General features: G+C 39.1%; 1 long non-coding RNA gene across 1 annotated transcript; it reads right to left on the reverse strand.

Moving 5' to 3' along the window:
- Positions 1–1,577: 1,577 nt before the first annotated feature.
- On the reverse strand, positions 1,578–14,440 carry LOC115835415. Its single transcript, XR_004030378.1, has 3 exons — positions 14,347–14,440; positions 12,954–13,000; positions 1,578–2,036 (listed from the first exon to the last, which is right to left on the reverse strand). It is a non-coding gene; the product is annotated as an uncharacterized LOC115835415 (long non-coding RNA).
- Positions 14,441–15,469: the final 1,029 nt, after the last annotated feature.

Consider the following 15,469-nt stretch of genomic DNA (forward strand, 5'->3'; position numbering starts at 1 on the left):
GGGGTATGAACCCCACATGGAGTACAGGACAATGTGCTGGTTCCTGCTCCCTCAGGGGGCAGTATTCATGGCTGAGTCCTGAAAATCAGGAAGAAGGACTAATTCAAGGACAACCCCATGGGGTTCCTAGTCTGTGTTCTCCTCCTCCCATGCAGCCTGACAGTGTTGCACCATAGTTTCCCGGCAGAGCCAGAAGAGTGGGGAAGAAACTGGGAGGGAGGTGGAGGGGGCACTCAGGTGGCTATACTGATCCTGACAGCAGCTACCGTGCCTAGTGGTCCTATCTGATTGAAGCTTTGGGTATCCCATGCTGGAGAAGGCCTCTACTGTTATTAGTCAATTAGCCAATTTAACCAAAACAAGGACTAGACTGGCACGTCTCAAGGACCTGTATCCACATACCAATACGCACTGCTCCCAGAAAGCGGATGTAGAAGGTGCTATAGGTATATAGAAATTAAGAGCTCAGACTCCAGAACCAGGCTGCTTCTCTGCTGGGCCACCTAAGACAAGTTACTTAACCACTCTGCCTTCGTTTCTCCATCATGAGAGGTGGAAAAATCATAGTATCCATCTCATGGGGTTGTGATGACAATTAAGTGAGTGACTACATGTAAGGTAGACCAATGCCTCACACACAGTAAGAGCTCAATACACATTATTATTCTAAACCACGCACCTGTTTGTCATATAGTTACACAGCTTGCTTAGAGCTCACTAATTGCTTTCAGGTTCTCATTCAAATTTCATGACAACCCAGAGAGGCGTGGCAGGAACCATTATCCCCACTTTACAGATGGAAAACCTACGGCTCAAAGAACTTACATGATTTATCCAAGGCCAAGGTTATGAACCTCATAATTATAAGAGGGGGGCACCTGAAACCAGGGGTTTGGGTTTCAAGTTTACATATAACACAGCTCACGTAGAATTTTGGCTAAAATGTTTAATTAAATTGAAACAAATACTTCCATTTTAACCCTGCATCCACCTATGTTTCCAGCTGGAGATCGTTCACCTGACATGTGGGCTCACAGGGCAGCACTGGGTTTTTAGCACTCAGCTGATCAGGGCACCTTGTCAGGTAGCAGGCCATTCCCAGGAGCCAGATCCTGTTCCTTTTCCATTTGCTGTCTTGAGTTTGAGGCACTCCACAGTCATGTGGAATAGGATCAAAGCCAGCAGGCAAAAGACAGCTTTGGGGAAACTAGAGTTAGCATCCTGAAAACATACGACCATTCTGGCCAGAATCGCCACACAGAGACTCACACAAAACTTTCCTGAATTTCCACGTGTCATGACAAGCAGCTCTGTAATAAGCTCTCTCTGGTGAATAAAAGTTTATCTGCACCACAAATTATATTTCACATGCCCAAAAAGCAGACTAATCACAAATTTTAAAGCAGCCAATGATAGGATTATCTCAGAGCTGAAGAACCACTTATGCACTCTCAGCCAGTTGGGGAATGTTGCCCCCACAGTTTGGATTGCTCAGATTTGCAAAGAGAACAGGTGAAAAGAGAACCGGTGACAGCTGGCCGGTGATTATTCACAGAAACTCCTGACTCAGACAAGAGTAAGTCACATGAAAGGGAAGGATAGAAAAGGAGATGCCAAAAAAGCATTTGGCCCTTGAATTCTCTGATGAGGAGCAGATGGATGTAATCAATTACTTAAATAATTCACAAGTGAGAAAGGCTGCTTTCACCTGAATTATCTAGATAATTTTTAAAGATATAGTTTGGGTGAGGATTTCCTTTTCATCCACACAAACTGCTGATATTTCCCCAGCTCATCAAATAATTTACTTCCACGTGAGCAGGCCAGGCTTACAGAGCTACGATTGCCATAGATGTGACTGCTCCGGTGATGTCTTTTCTCTGACATTTGTACTTCAGGGAAGAATTGGTTTCAAGCCAAGTCTTTTTTCCTCCTTTGTGTGCTGGTAAGCTTTTCCTTTGGAAATAAACTGGGCTGGCTGTCCCTTTGATCCCATTGTGCGATTCTATCTCATTCATCAAGCTGTGGCACCTGACCTGTTACAAGGGTATAGAAAATAGTACAATTTGAGCATTTCAAAGTGCAGGTTTTCTATTTTAAAAAGGGATATCTGACAGCCACCTTTAGATCCACTTGCTTATCAGGGTTGCGTTTTAACAAATTTTCGTGAAAGCATACCATTTGTTCTCCAAAATTGGAAAAAAATGAACAATGGTGAGTTCATATCCCGTTGAATATGGCTTGAAACATCCAAATCTCCAGCAAAGACTGATAGGAAGAAAGTATCATCATATCAGTGGCATCAGAAAATGGCCCAGGCCTGAGATTCTACGGCCTACAATAAACATGACCACTGCAGCTGGGATGAGAGCTCAGGGTTGTTTTCCAGCAGCGGGGGAACATAGCTTCTTCCCTGACCCATCCGTTGTGTGGGTGGATTAGAAGCAACACAAACAGAAACCTCTTGATTCCATCTTCATCAAGGAGCTTTTACTGATTACAGGAAATGGCTGTTAACTGGGTGAATGCATAACATATCTGGAGACAGAGGGCCTAAGACGATTCAGAAGCCCTCCCCCCAGACTCTCTCCATGGCATGAGTGCCTTCTCTCCACATGACACTCTAATCACCTACCCTTATTATTTAATTAGAAAGAGACAGCCTCGTAATTTGGGGCAACATAAATTATCAAACATCAAATATGGTAATATATTGTAATAAATATGTTTAAATGATAACACCAAAGCACAATCACCAAAGCCAGATGTTTCTCCCCTCTTGCTTTGGAAGGAGATAAAATTCCACTCTTAGCTAAATATTTGTCCATTTCTAATCAAACATAATTTTAACCGTATTGATGCTGCTCATTTAAGAACACTCTAATACTTTTCCTTCATCATTTTTGTTTTATGTTTTTGAACCCACCCTAGTAGAGTCTAACCCTGAGAACAGTCATTTTAGATGACATTGCTGTTGCTGTTCAAACTTGCACAAAGCACTTGGTGAGCAGTCCAGGCCTTTGCTATCCTGAAAATCCACGCTGCAACTCACTGTTGACTGTCACACTTTTGCTTCCATTTGCTTGTGCTTCTCATTATAAGTCAACATGTTTTCATTCGGTTTGTAGAGTGCCTCTTTTTAGCCTCCAGCTGCTGGATGACACCATCTGTGATTCCCAAGGAAATTAAATTAAATTAAGCTAAAATTCAATCAACAGAAGATTGTTGCCTCTATGACTTTACTAGGAACCTTGAGAGCATAAGCATCTAAATTCCTTTCTCTTAATACAGAAGCAGACCAGCTCTGCTATACCAACACTGGCCCATGGTTTAAAACTCCCTTAGAGCCAGGGGCCAGTCACTTACCCTTTCTGTCCCACCTCAGATGGCCTGCAGCCAACGAGAGACAAATTTCTTTGCTTCTGTAGCCTTTGCTTGGCTTAGGGAAATCTTTGTTTCTTACCAAAAAGAAGAAGAAAATCTTTAGACTTATGCAAAAAGAAAAGATGATTAACTGGCACAATATTATATATACTACACCCAAATAAATTCTAGATGGATTAAAGGCTTTTATTTTACAAATAAAAATAAGCCATAAAATTGATCTTTTTATAAAATAAAGTAGTACATTGATTTTAGGAATGTATAAGCATTAAAAACACCAAGAAAAGTATTGATGAGTTGAACATAATAAATTTGAAAAAGTCAAATCAAAATAATATCATCAACAAGATGCAAATGCAAATAACAAACTACAGGGAAATGTTTGTAACATGTATGACAGGCAATATACCTTAAACGGACATGTACACACAAACACTCATATACAAGTGTATATAATATATAAACTTTTATATGAAAATAAGTAAAAACATCTCATTTATGGTCATAGGGCATAAGAGCAATAAACAAATTAAAGAAATACAAAAGACCAAAAATCCTTTCACATTCACCTATTTAAAACAAAAAACAACACAGGTACACACATACACCTTCCAAAAATAATGTTAAACTATTTTTTAATGTAGCAAACTAACAAAGATTCAAAAACATGATTGTTAATCTGATGATAATGAAGTAAAGTACGAACTCACATACATTGCTGGCAGACTGTAACATGCTACCATCTTCCCAGAAGTTACTTTGGCCACATGTAGGGAACTTTAATGTATTTGAGGAGAAATTTATCCCAAATAAATAACCACAGATATTCATAGCAATTTTTGAGAAAGAATGCTCATTGCAGCTTCATTTATAACATCAAAATATTATAAATAATGTAAATGTCAATCTAGCTACAAAAATCATATGACAACCATAAAATGAAATATCATGTACTTTCTAAAATATGTAATTATATGAGGAAATGTTTACCACACAATGCCATTAAAACAGGGTGAAAAATTACGTATGTATATACATATTTATATGTATATGTGTATGTATTTATACAGATTTTGTTTAATAGTATATAAAATATTTCAACATTATACATCGTTTATAATAATATATGTATAAATATATATGCAATCACAGAAAGAGATTAAGAAAAGAAAAAAATGACAAAATGTGAACAGTAATTATTACTGAGTGTTGGGAAGATTTGTGATTTCAATAGTCCTTATGTTTCTGTGTTTTTCAAAAATGTCTAAAGTAAGACAGAATTCCTTATAATTTAATAAGTAATAAATGTTATTTAAAAATAATAACTTGCTTTTACTGTCCTCCCAAATGGCAGAGGTCTTAATCTCTCTTGCTGTGTAGTGAGGTATATTTCATTACCGTTTCCCATAACCACGTTATAATTATCTTCTTAACCAGTTCATAACAGGAAGTGCAAAGACTCGCAGTAAGGCAAAATACCAGTAAAAATTTCCCAAGGGAAAGAACTAAGTGGCGGAGCCAGGAAATGTGGTTTGCATTATCATATGTGGCTTCAAGTTTTGCCTCCCCATCCTCAGTTCTCCTCCGGGCCTGCCCCCAACCCCTGCCAGCACTTCAACTAAGCAAATGTGCTCAAATTTGGAAAGGAGGCATTGTCATCCCACAACCTGCTCATACTTAATAACTTGAACTTTCACTGCCCCAAACCCAAGGCGCTCATGGATGTACCCCAAACATAACATTCGGACAGGCATGTGTTCAGAAAGGCCAAGAAGAGTTAATTATTTTAAATTCTAGTACCGTGCCCCCAAAACCAAAAAAAAAAAAAAAAAAAAACCAGAGGTATCATATAAGGGACCTTTTGTTCAGCATTTAAGATATGCAGATATGCTGTCACTCTGCTAAGTGCTTCACACATATTATCTTGTTTATATTCTTAAACCAACCCTGCAAAGTAAGCATAAATATCCCCACTTTAAAGATAAGACAGTTGAGGCCAAAGGAAGATAAGTAATCTGATTTCCTCGGATAAGTTTTCCGTAGTCAAAAATCTAAATTTAACTCAATGCCAGTGCCTACACTCTAAAACCACTGCACCATATTTTCTCCAAATAAGATGGGAAATCACGCTTTTAAAACCAACCTGGATCCTGGATCCAAGCCCTGCAGTTGGATTTTGATATTTAGAAAGGAGATTCATTTATTTTTCATCTTTTCCCCCCTCTCTTTTTCAGTAGATTGTTACTTGTTAGGATTTACAGCTTCATTCTCCAAACCTCCCATCAACTCTTAACCAAAACTTAGTATCAGAAACCTACATATTAGATGCCTAAAAGAAACAGAAAACCATATAATTTAGGTGGATGAATTGTTGTTATTCATATTTCACAGATGTATTCACTAAGTCTCAAAACATTTCAGGGAACCTCCTTAAATTACATAGCTAACAAGTAACAGAGAAGAGCCTGGAACCCAGGCATCCTGCCCTTGTTCTTGAGAGCCATCAGTATATGCAACATTTAAAGTTTTCACTCCAAACAAGAAAGTTCTTGTTCCATAGCTGGTGATCCTTAAACCATTTATATATAACTTGCCTTCTATATGAATAAAACTAGCTATTTTAGAAAGCTAATATTCTTTCTGCATTTTTTTCCATGACTTTCCCTCCATGATAATAGCTCTGTACCAGGCACTGCTGTGAGTTATTTATGCAACTTGATTTGTTTAATCCTCTTAAAAACTCTAGGAGGCAAAGTACTATTATTATACGTATTTCACAGATGAGGAAACTGAAGCCCAGGGATTAAATAACCTGCAAAGGTGGCAGAATTGGGATTTGAACCCAAGCAGCCTGAGGCCAGAGTCCATGTGCCATCCCCTACACTGTTCTGTCTCTCCATACAAAAGAAGTGCATGGAAACTGCACCCTGCAACCACCAGAGCTATTATTTTAGTACTATTTACACCACCACTGCTTAAAGATGTGGAAAATTTGGAGCGAGTCCAGGGATACATAATGAAAATTATTAATGTTTGAAAAATGAAACATAGGAGGAAAGGTTACAAGAAGTGAAAATTTTTATCCTTAAAAAGAGAAGTCTGAAGGGGAAGTTAATAACTCTTCAAAAGAATAAAGGATTGTTATGGAGGGGAGGGTAATCAGAGTTTATTCCCACTCCACAGAGGACAAAGTAAGAGAAAACCAGCTTAAATTGCAGCAGGAAGACATTAAACCAGCTATAAAGAAGAACTTCCATTAGGTAGCATTCTATCAATTGTGAATTTCAATTTAACCAGCCCTCCTTATTTTTCCAGTTCAAGCATTATTCCTAATGAGGTCAAGAATTCCCTTTTGAATCATGAATGATTAAATTACACTCAGGACAATATTAGTTTCAAATGTGTTTTATTTCTCAATTATTTGATAATCAGACACTCATACAAGGCTAATATGAAAATTATCAAATGAGAATATATGATTCCTCAGACTATGTGATTCCCAGACCTATCTGCTTAGGAAGAGTTTACATGACCAACAACTCCAGGTAGATGCGGCATCACTTTCTTGAGCTCTCTGTGAATAGAAGCAGACACGAATTTGTCTGTGCACTTTTGATAGAGTCCATCCCAGAAGCAAGGAGGTGAACTGTGTTGACCTCTTGTGGTTCTTTCCTGCCTGATGATTCTATAACCCCCTACATTGGGTCATTCATCCCAATAAAATTTCATTGCTAAAATCCATGGTTTCTTCACAACTGGGAAGAATAAAGTACAGCAATGGTACAGGTAACAATTGTTGATGGATAAGACAAATCAGGCCCCAAGCTAACTTGCAAAGATCTTAACTGCGTCTTTAGTTCAGAGTTCCTCACTGTGGCCCTTTGACCACTTTGTACTAGAATTATCTCTAGTATTGTACTGGTTAGAAATCAATCAGACTCTTTAAAGAGGGGCCCAAAAAAACTGCATTTTAAGCACTCTTCCAACCCATTTTTTCAAATGTACACTAAGCTTTAAGAACCAATGAGATTTGTGTCCAAGGATTTTATTCCACTACTAAGGAAAGGAATATCTAGAGAAATCAATATTTGTCCATCTGGTTACTAGAAAAAACCAGGAACAGAATCAGATGTCCAGAATTCCCATGCCAATAAATCCCTTATCATCTACTTGGAAGCATTACAAATGGATTTTTAGAAAATGTCCTGTGGAATATATACTTGACATCAAAGCAGTAATCAAAGTAATTTGTTTCTGTGCATAATTACTATGAAGAAAAATATCAATGACCTATGTGTTAGTCAGCTTACTTGGCACCACAAATAACTGAATCTCACCTACAAGAGACTCAAACTATAAAGAAATAGATTAGTTCATTCTAGGGGGAGTCTAGAGGTGAGGCAGGCTTCTGGGTCAGTTGATCCAATGGCTCAACCCTGCCATTTGAAACCCTATTTTATCATCTCTCCACTTCGCCATCCAGATCATTAGGCTAATCTGTCACTTCTCTCTCTGAAGGCCAGAATGTCATTCCAAGAAGGCCCCAGAAAGATTTTTTTTTCTTTCATTGGATCAAATAAGTGGAAGTTTATCCATTCCTCAACCAATTACTGGCAATAAGACTAAAAATATTACAAGACTATAGTACAATAAGACTAAAAAATAGTGGGGTGTAATAACCAGCTGGTGTGGAACAGAGGTGGGGAGTCAACCACAATGTGCTTTACAGCCCGACAGGGAAATGGCTAGAGAAGCTCCCATAACCTCCCCAGCCAGAGTCAATCCCCAGAGAAAAGCCACTCAGGGGCCTGGCCTCCACCAGGCACTTTCCCCACCCTTAGTGGACACAGGGCTATTTTCCATTTTCAGGGTATGTTAGCCAATGTTATCTTGGGGCAAGGCCTTCCTGACTCATACACTTAACCCACATTCATGACCATTAACCCAGTGCTTTCAGGAGTGAGAGGCATGTCTCCTTCTCTGTGTATAAGAGAGTGCCACACACACTCAAAATACACTTATATGTGCAAAGACAAATATCAGTTCTTTGTTTTCGTGTTTGAACTAATCTCCCTCCCAAGCCCATAACATTTGGGCATTAGAGTTAAGAGTGGTTCATTTTGGTCCAATCTAGTAAACTCAGAAGGGCCATTGTAAACAATTGCTATAGGTGATTCAGTCATCTTATTTGGTTTAAAGACTCAATATTTCAGATTTCCTCCTACTTCAAAATGGTGTTTGGGTATAGAGGAAGCCTTAATCATAGAGAAGAGACAGGAGGTTTGGGTCCACACAGCATCATCCCATTGCCAATCATGAGTGTTCCTCACTGCAAGGGGCCCCTTCAGAACATGCTGACTTCTCCACTCTGCCTCTGACCCACTCATTCTCCCTACATTTCCCTAGATCCAGGAGCAGTGGGCTTTCTCTCCACTCTTCCAGTTGGGATAGAACATCCCCATGTCCTACCCTCCTCCATTCATAGGTTGCATTTAAATTACATACTCCTGCCCCAACCATAATGGTGATGTAGTGTATGGATGAAGGCATCTGATAAAAGAGCATTAAAAGGAGCTATTTCAAAAGTATTATACCTAGTACACATGATAATGTGCAAAATACTCAGAGTATCCTTCAAAGCCACTGGATAAACTTATTCCACTAACTCATGAGGATATAGGGAGGAAAGAGTAGGACCAAACGTAGCTAACTATAAAAACATAAACAAAACCCATCATCCCTGTGAAATTTCAAAGCTGAAAAGATTTGTCTGTACCCTTAGAGACTAAGGTTTAAGTGCAAAAGGATAAAGTATCCATGAAATAAAAACAGAGACAAGTTTCCAGTAATCCTGACTGTGTCTAGACAGCCAACATCTAAAAGCCATATTGGCCAGAATCGCTTTTGCCATCAATCTGCATGGTGATGGGGCACGGAAGTATCAGTGACACCACTGCCATTAACACATAAGCTACAGAAAAGACACGAGTCAGTCCAGAGCCCCAGCAAAAGAGATCTTTCTAACTATAGAGAAGACTTCAGTGTCATCATAGTTTATCTACTTAGCTAATACTTTTTTCAGAAAAAATTACAAATTAAAACCAAACATAAGGCGTTTGATGAAATGTCATTCAGTGGTGTTGAATATTAATTCATATTTGAGTCAATTGTTGACCTTCAAAAAAAGAATATTGTTCTCTTTTTTTCCCTAGTATAATTACATACTTATATTTGAACCTAAACCCACATCCTATGCTTCTCCTACAAAGCATAGGCATGTACCATGCTGCAAGGAAAACCATGTATTTTAAAAAGTCATTGTATTTGTTAAGGAAAGAACCCATGACCTTCTCATAACTCAGATTGAAAAAAATTTAAAATTCAGTTTGTCTTTTAAACATTGTAAATATTTTTATATCAGGCCAGCCTCCATGCTAGAAGTAAATGCTAATTAGCCAGTCAATGCCAATAAAAAATGCATTAAAATTGGGGGAAAAGATAAGGTTAGAGCAGGTAGAAAGAGAAATGACTAGCTAGACTATGTTGACACTGCCAGTGCATGCCAATAGAAAAATATGTGTAATGTTTTCCTTATTAGCAATAAAGAAGATCCAAGATTTCCTCTATTTTTTCTGTTTCTGATTAAAACAGATGACTTCATAACTCAGAGACTGTTTTGGAAGTCCAACTTGAAGAAAGACATCCTCAGTTAAGGAGGCTATCTTAGTAACAAGAGGTTCATACAGAGAAATTCAGCCTGCCAAGAGGAGGTGACATCTAAGCCAGAATTTGAAGAATAAATGAGAATTCACATAGGCAGAAAAGACAGAAGGCAATGGTGAGGAAAGCATTCCAAGAAGAGTGAATGGCATGTGCAAGGCAGAGACGTGGGCCACTTCTTGGCCTATTCAAACCATCTCATCACACCACTGGTGTAAAGAAGAGGATGTGGGAGCCTTAAAAATAGGAGTGGGCTCCCAAGTGTCAGGTACTGCAGAGAAGCCGACATAAGACAAACACAGACTATTCCCACAGTGATCTTAGTGAGAATGGTGTCAGTGGCTGAGGCCAGGTTGCAGTGGGGTTTAGTAAACAGGATGTTAAAAGAATGAGCTATGATAGGGAAAAGAGAGATTGTCTAAATACTTGAAAGCATTGTAGAATACAAGGAAGGTTTTGTTCTGGTTTTGCTAGAATGGAGGAACTTGATCACATGTTAGGCTAAGGGAAGGAAGAGAGGAAGCTGAAAACACAGTAGAAAAAGTAGATCGTTGATACAGCAAGGCTCCAGGTGACACAGGAAGAACAGAGCAGGGAGGGTAATGCTTCCTATGGGTCCAGAGAATGATACAGATGTAAATAAGTTTGTAGATAAGGAGACAAGAAATTAAGAAGTTCCTGATTAATAATCTCTAATTTCTCATAAGTAGAAACTAAGGATATTTATTTATAAGTAAACACCGTTATGTTCTGTACATGCTTTAAGGTAGCTAAATGGGATGGTCCATCCACCAAGAGAAATTAGGATGGGCATCAAAGAGAAGACAAAGCTGTTAAAGGAAATAGAAGCACTCACCAGAAAGGAAGGAAGATAAGTGGTAAGGGATCTTGAGGCCCAAAGGATATTAGAAGTTATGAACTTGTACTGACACAAATATGCAGTTTGTGACTTTCTCCAACAGTATTCAACAGACTGACTGTGCCACTAGAAGTGTGTAGGAGATGCATGCCAAAAACATAAGCAGTGGGGAGATATGATGGTATTGGTGAGAGAGAAGTTATGATGAACAGTAGCAATTTTAGGCTGGTGCAGAAAGAAGTCAGAAAACTGAGTAATCGAGAAGCATGAGAGGCAGGCACTGTTGGGGTGACAGAGAAGGCAGTACACATGGGAGGCGCCATCCTAGAAAAGGGCTGTGGGGCTTGAGATTTCAGGTATGGAACAGTCCCATGATGGCAACATGTTGCTGTAGATGAGAATTGTTGATGTGGATTAGAGATGAAGGCCATTGGCACTGAGATCAAGGAATTGGAAATAGGGTGCTAAATATATTGTCTACATGATATAATAATTCACTCAGGTGATGATAGAAGTTGGAGAGGAGAAAAGTCCCCATGTCATTCACATGGGACAGATCAGAGAAGAAGGAGTTAAGGGAAACAGGGCATGGAGAGGAATATAAAAAGCTTGATGTGATCTTCAAAGCAGGGAGAATGTTTTGGAAATGAAGAGAAATGGTATCAAAGAAGCTGTAGAAAGTGAGAAAAGACACAGAGTGGGAGAAGTATAGACTCATTTAGAGGGATACAGATAAGCAACGTCTTCAGATGAGACATAGATCATGTCTTCTGACCTATGAAAGACAGGTGATGGTTAGGGCCAGAATGGGGAAGGAGTGCTGCAAGAAGAGGCTGAGGTGCCAGAAACACCGTGTAAAAAATAGATAGGAGGATCTCCATCTGGAAAATGGGTGGACACCCAGGAGAAATATAAAGGCAAAAAACTGAATGAAGATTGACAGAATCAGCACATCTATGGTGTTCAAGACCTCGGACTCAATTGAATTAACTGGACTCAATTTTCCATTTCCTTGGTAATGCTGTTAGGGTCTTGAAAAGGCCAAGGACCAGAGGAGTATGAGGCCTGGTCCTGCAGCTGCTCCCTACTTTAGCCTTGTGTGGAAACTGCCCCAGGGCTCCTGGTAATATCTAGCCCAGTGGCCTGAGCATCTCAACTGCCACGTCCAATTTTATTAAGGTTAGCTGTTGCTAGTAGGAATCATGCAAGTTCTTTTTCTTATTTAACTCTGGCATGTTGGTAAATTTTCTGCTGAGTTGTAGTATCTTCCCCAGCTTTAGTGTAGACTCTTTAAAACTGTGATTGCTATTACTGACCAATTTCGTTAGGTTACAACCTGGCTAGTAGTTCTTCTGTTTTGTTACCCAGGAAGGAAATAAATTTTAGATGCCGATTTTCCCTCTTCCACTGTCTGCTCATGGTCAAGTGACCCAGATAAATTGGGCCACTAATATTCACAGCTCAAGTGTGATGGCATCTAGGTTTTTGGTTTACAATTAAACAGAGTTATTAGAACTGTTACTAAAAATATTTATCATCTTAATTTCCTTGCCTGTACTGATGTAAGTTTTAACTATTCTTTCGACTTGTGAACTAAATGTTTTCTATGGGTTTCCCTTCATTGCTTTATGGTTAACCATCTCAATTACAATAAGACCAGATATTTATAGACTTCCTTGTTCTCTTCACTAATTTGATCTTTAATTCTTTAAACCTATCTCTCACAACTGTCACAGTAACCCAGAGAATATGTAAACTCACACACTCTGTAAAATGCCTAGATGAAAACTTCCACCATAATTTTATTTATTCACATCTATTTTTCCTAGCACATAGTCCACCATTTATACATTTTGAAAAAATAAATCAAAAGAAAGCTTTGTCTTTCACATTTCCCACATATACAGCTTTAATGGGTTCTTCTGTTATTTGAAACTATAATCATTGCTGCCAAAAGAGGCAAGTCTATATACATAAACCTTGTACTTACTATAGTAGATAAAGAGTTAAATCAAAGGGCCAGCTAGCGATCTAGTCCTGGGTAGGAAGAGAGGAGAGAAGCAGGACATCATGAGGTCTTTCTACACTCCTAAGCTCTGCTCACTTTATGTTCACTTACAGTGCTAACACCTAGAAAGCCCCAGGGAAACCAGGAGGAATTGGTCACCCTACCACAAGGGACCCTCTCCACTGTTCTCAATCTCTGCCTCCTCTTGATTTTGTCTGGACAAGAAGCTACTAGGTGTGTTTACCCTCACCCTAATTTCCCAGGTTCCCAAATCTGAAATTTTAAGGAAAGAAATATATCTTAAACATATATAACACATCTCAGTTTCTTAGGAATTACTACTATGTTCTTCACAAGATAGAATCAGCTTCATTTAAAGAATGATTTCTCAACCCTGACACTCGATATTTAGAATTGGATCATTTTTGTTGTGGGGAGGTGTCTTGTACATTGTAGAATGTTTAGCACCATCACTGGCCTCAACCCAGTATCCTCTACAGGGGGAATCCTGTAGCATCCCCCCTCCCCCATTGTGATAACCACAAATGTCTCCAAATATTGCCAAATGTCCTCTGGGAGGCAAAATCACCCCAGCTGAAAAATCGCTGATTTAAAAGACTATCCTCCCCACCGTACCTTCACCCCAAGAAGGACTGCTACGAAAGAAGGAAGGAAGGAAGGAAGGAAGGAAGGAAGGAAGGAAGGAAGGAAGGAAGGAAGAAAGAAAGAAAGAAAGAAAGAAAGAAAGAAAGAAGAGGAAGGAAGGAAGGAAGGAAAAAAGAAAGAAAGAAAGAAAGAAAAAGAAAGAAAGAAAGAAAGAAAGAGAAAGAAAGAAGGGAGGGAGGGACGGAAGGAAGGAAGGAAGGAGGGAAAGAAGGAAGAAGGGAAGGGAAGAAAGAAAGATCAAGGAAATGGGGAGGACAAAAAGAAAGTGTGTAAGAAAGGAAGGGAAAAAGAGAGGGAAAAAAAGAAAATATGGTAAAGATACTTATTATATTGTAAAAAAAATGAAAAAACAAAAGGGAAGACGGTTAGAAAGAAAATTAGATCTTGATTCCAAGAATAAAATACATTAATCCACTTTCCTCTAGACCTAATCCTAATTTCAAAGATGAGAAATTTATGGCAAAATCTTTAATCCTGCTTCCTCTTAAAATAGATTTAAGTTGATTAATTTATGTAAATAGAGATTTTGACAGAGAAAATATGAATCAGACTCTGACAGGTGCATAGATCAGAAGTCAGCCAATCCCACTGAAAAATATTTATTCTGAGCAGCTGACAGGCACACTGCTGGGAGAAGACTGGAGGCACAGAGGGCTTTGCTCATCTAAATCAACTGTTTACTATAAAGAAAAGAAATTTATTTTCTCACAGCTCTAGGGGCTGGGAAGTCCAAGATCAAGGCACTGGTATCTGGTGAGGGTTTTCTTGCTGCATCCTCACAGGGCAGAAGAGCAGAAGAGAGCAAAGCCACTCCTGCAGGCTGTTTTTATAGCAGCATTAATCCCTTCATGAGGGCAGAGTCCTCATGACCTAGACATGTCCCATTCTGCCCCAGCCCCCAACACTGTTACATTCAGGATTATGTTTCCAACACATAAATTTAAGGGAACACATTCAGAACATTGCACCTGGTAAAATGTTGAAGTGGTATACTCTATCAGGCCCCTCTGTGCATATCATTAAATGTTTTTTAAAACCTGTGCTCAAACTTTCTAAGGGCAAATAGTCTAAGTGATGATATAATAGATACAATAGACCTGTCATTTGTGGCTCCCAATGATTCTGTTAACCTCATTTTGGTAGTTTTATGCATGATTCATTAAGCTTTTCCCAAGAAGAATCTGAAAACCTCCATTTCAAACATCCCTTGCACATGACTAGCTTCAACCAAGCAAATGCACCCTGCAAGTCTTTGGATTTAAAAAATTAAAATTGATAAGGCCACAGCCTTTTCTGGCAAGCATTGGTCATAAAAGTGTTGAGTTAATCTGCAGCAGCTGTAGCAGAAGTTCTGGTGTTCAGGTGGTAGTTTTATGAATGTAGAGTGACAGGTGGCAGCAGCTGTGGACTTTCCACTGGAACAGCCTCAGAGAATAACTGAGCATTCTTCCTCGCTGCTCACTTCTGCTGTCTGGCATTCATGTTTGGTTCTCTCACCTGTCCCTAGAAATCTGTAAGTTCCTAATACCCTATAATAAATCTCTTTCTGCTTAATCAAACTTGAATGGGCTCTGTGGACTGCAATTGAACCCTGGCTGATAGGAAGGGGTGAAAAAAAGCCTCTTGCACATCAGCAAAGGAAGCTGCCCTAGCAGGGTTGAGCTGGACAAGGGATACAGAGAAAAAGAAAATGTAATGGTGATGGCCAATGGAGTCCCAAGCAGGTGGTTTATGAGTGAAAATAGAGAAAAACATTTCCAATGAAACGGATACGAGGGGAACTGGCAGGATCTCATTTTTCCCTCATCTCTTCCCAAAGCATTTATTTTGCC

This window comes from Nomascus leucogenys, chromosome 6 (genome assembly GCF_006542625.1).
Source record: "Nomascus leucogenys isolate Asia chromosome 6, Asia_NLE_v1, whole genome shotgun sequence".
Taxonomy (NCBI): domain Eukaryota; kingdom Metazoa; phylum Chordata; class Mammalia; order Primates; family Hylobatidae; genus Nomascus; species Nomascus leucogenys.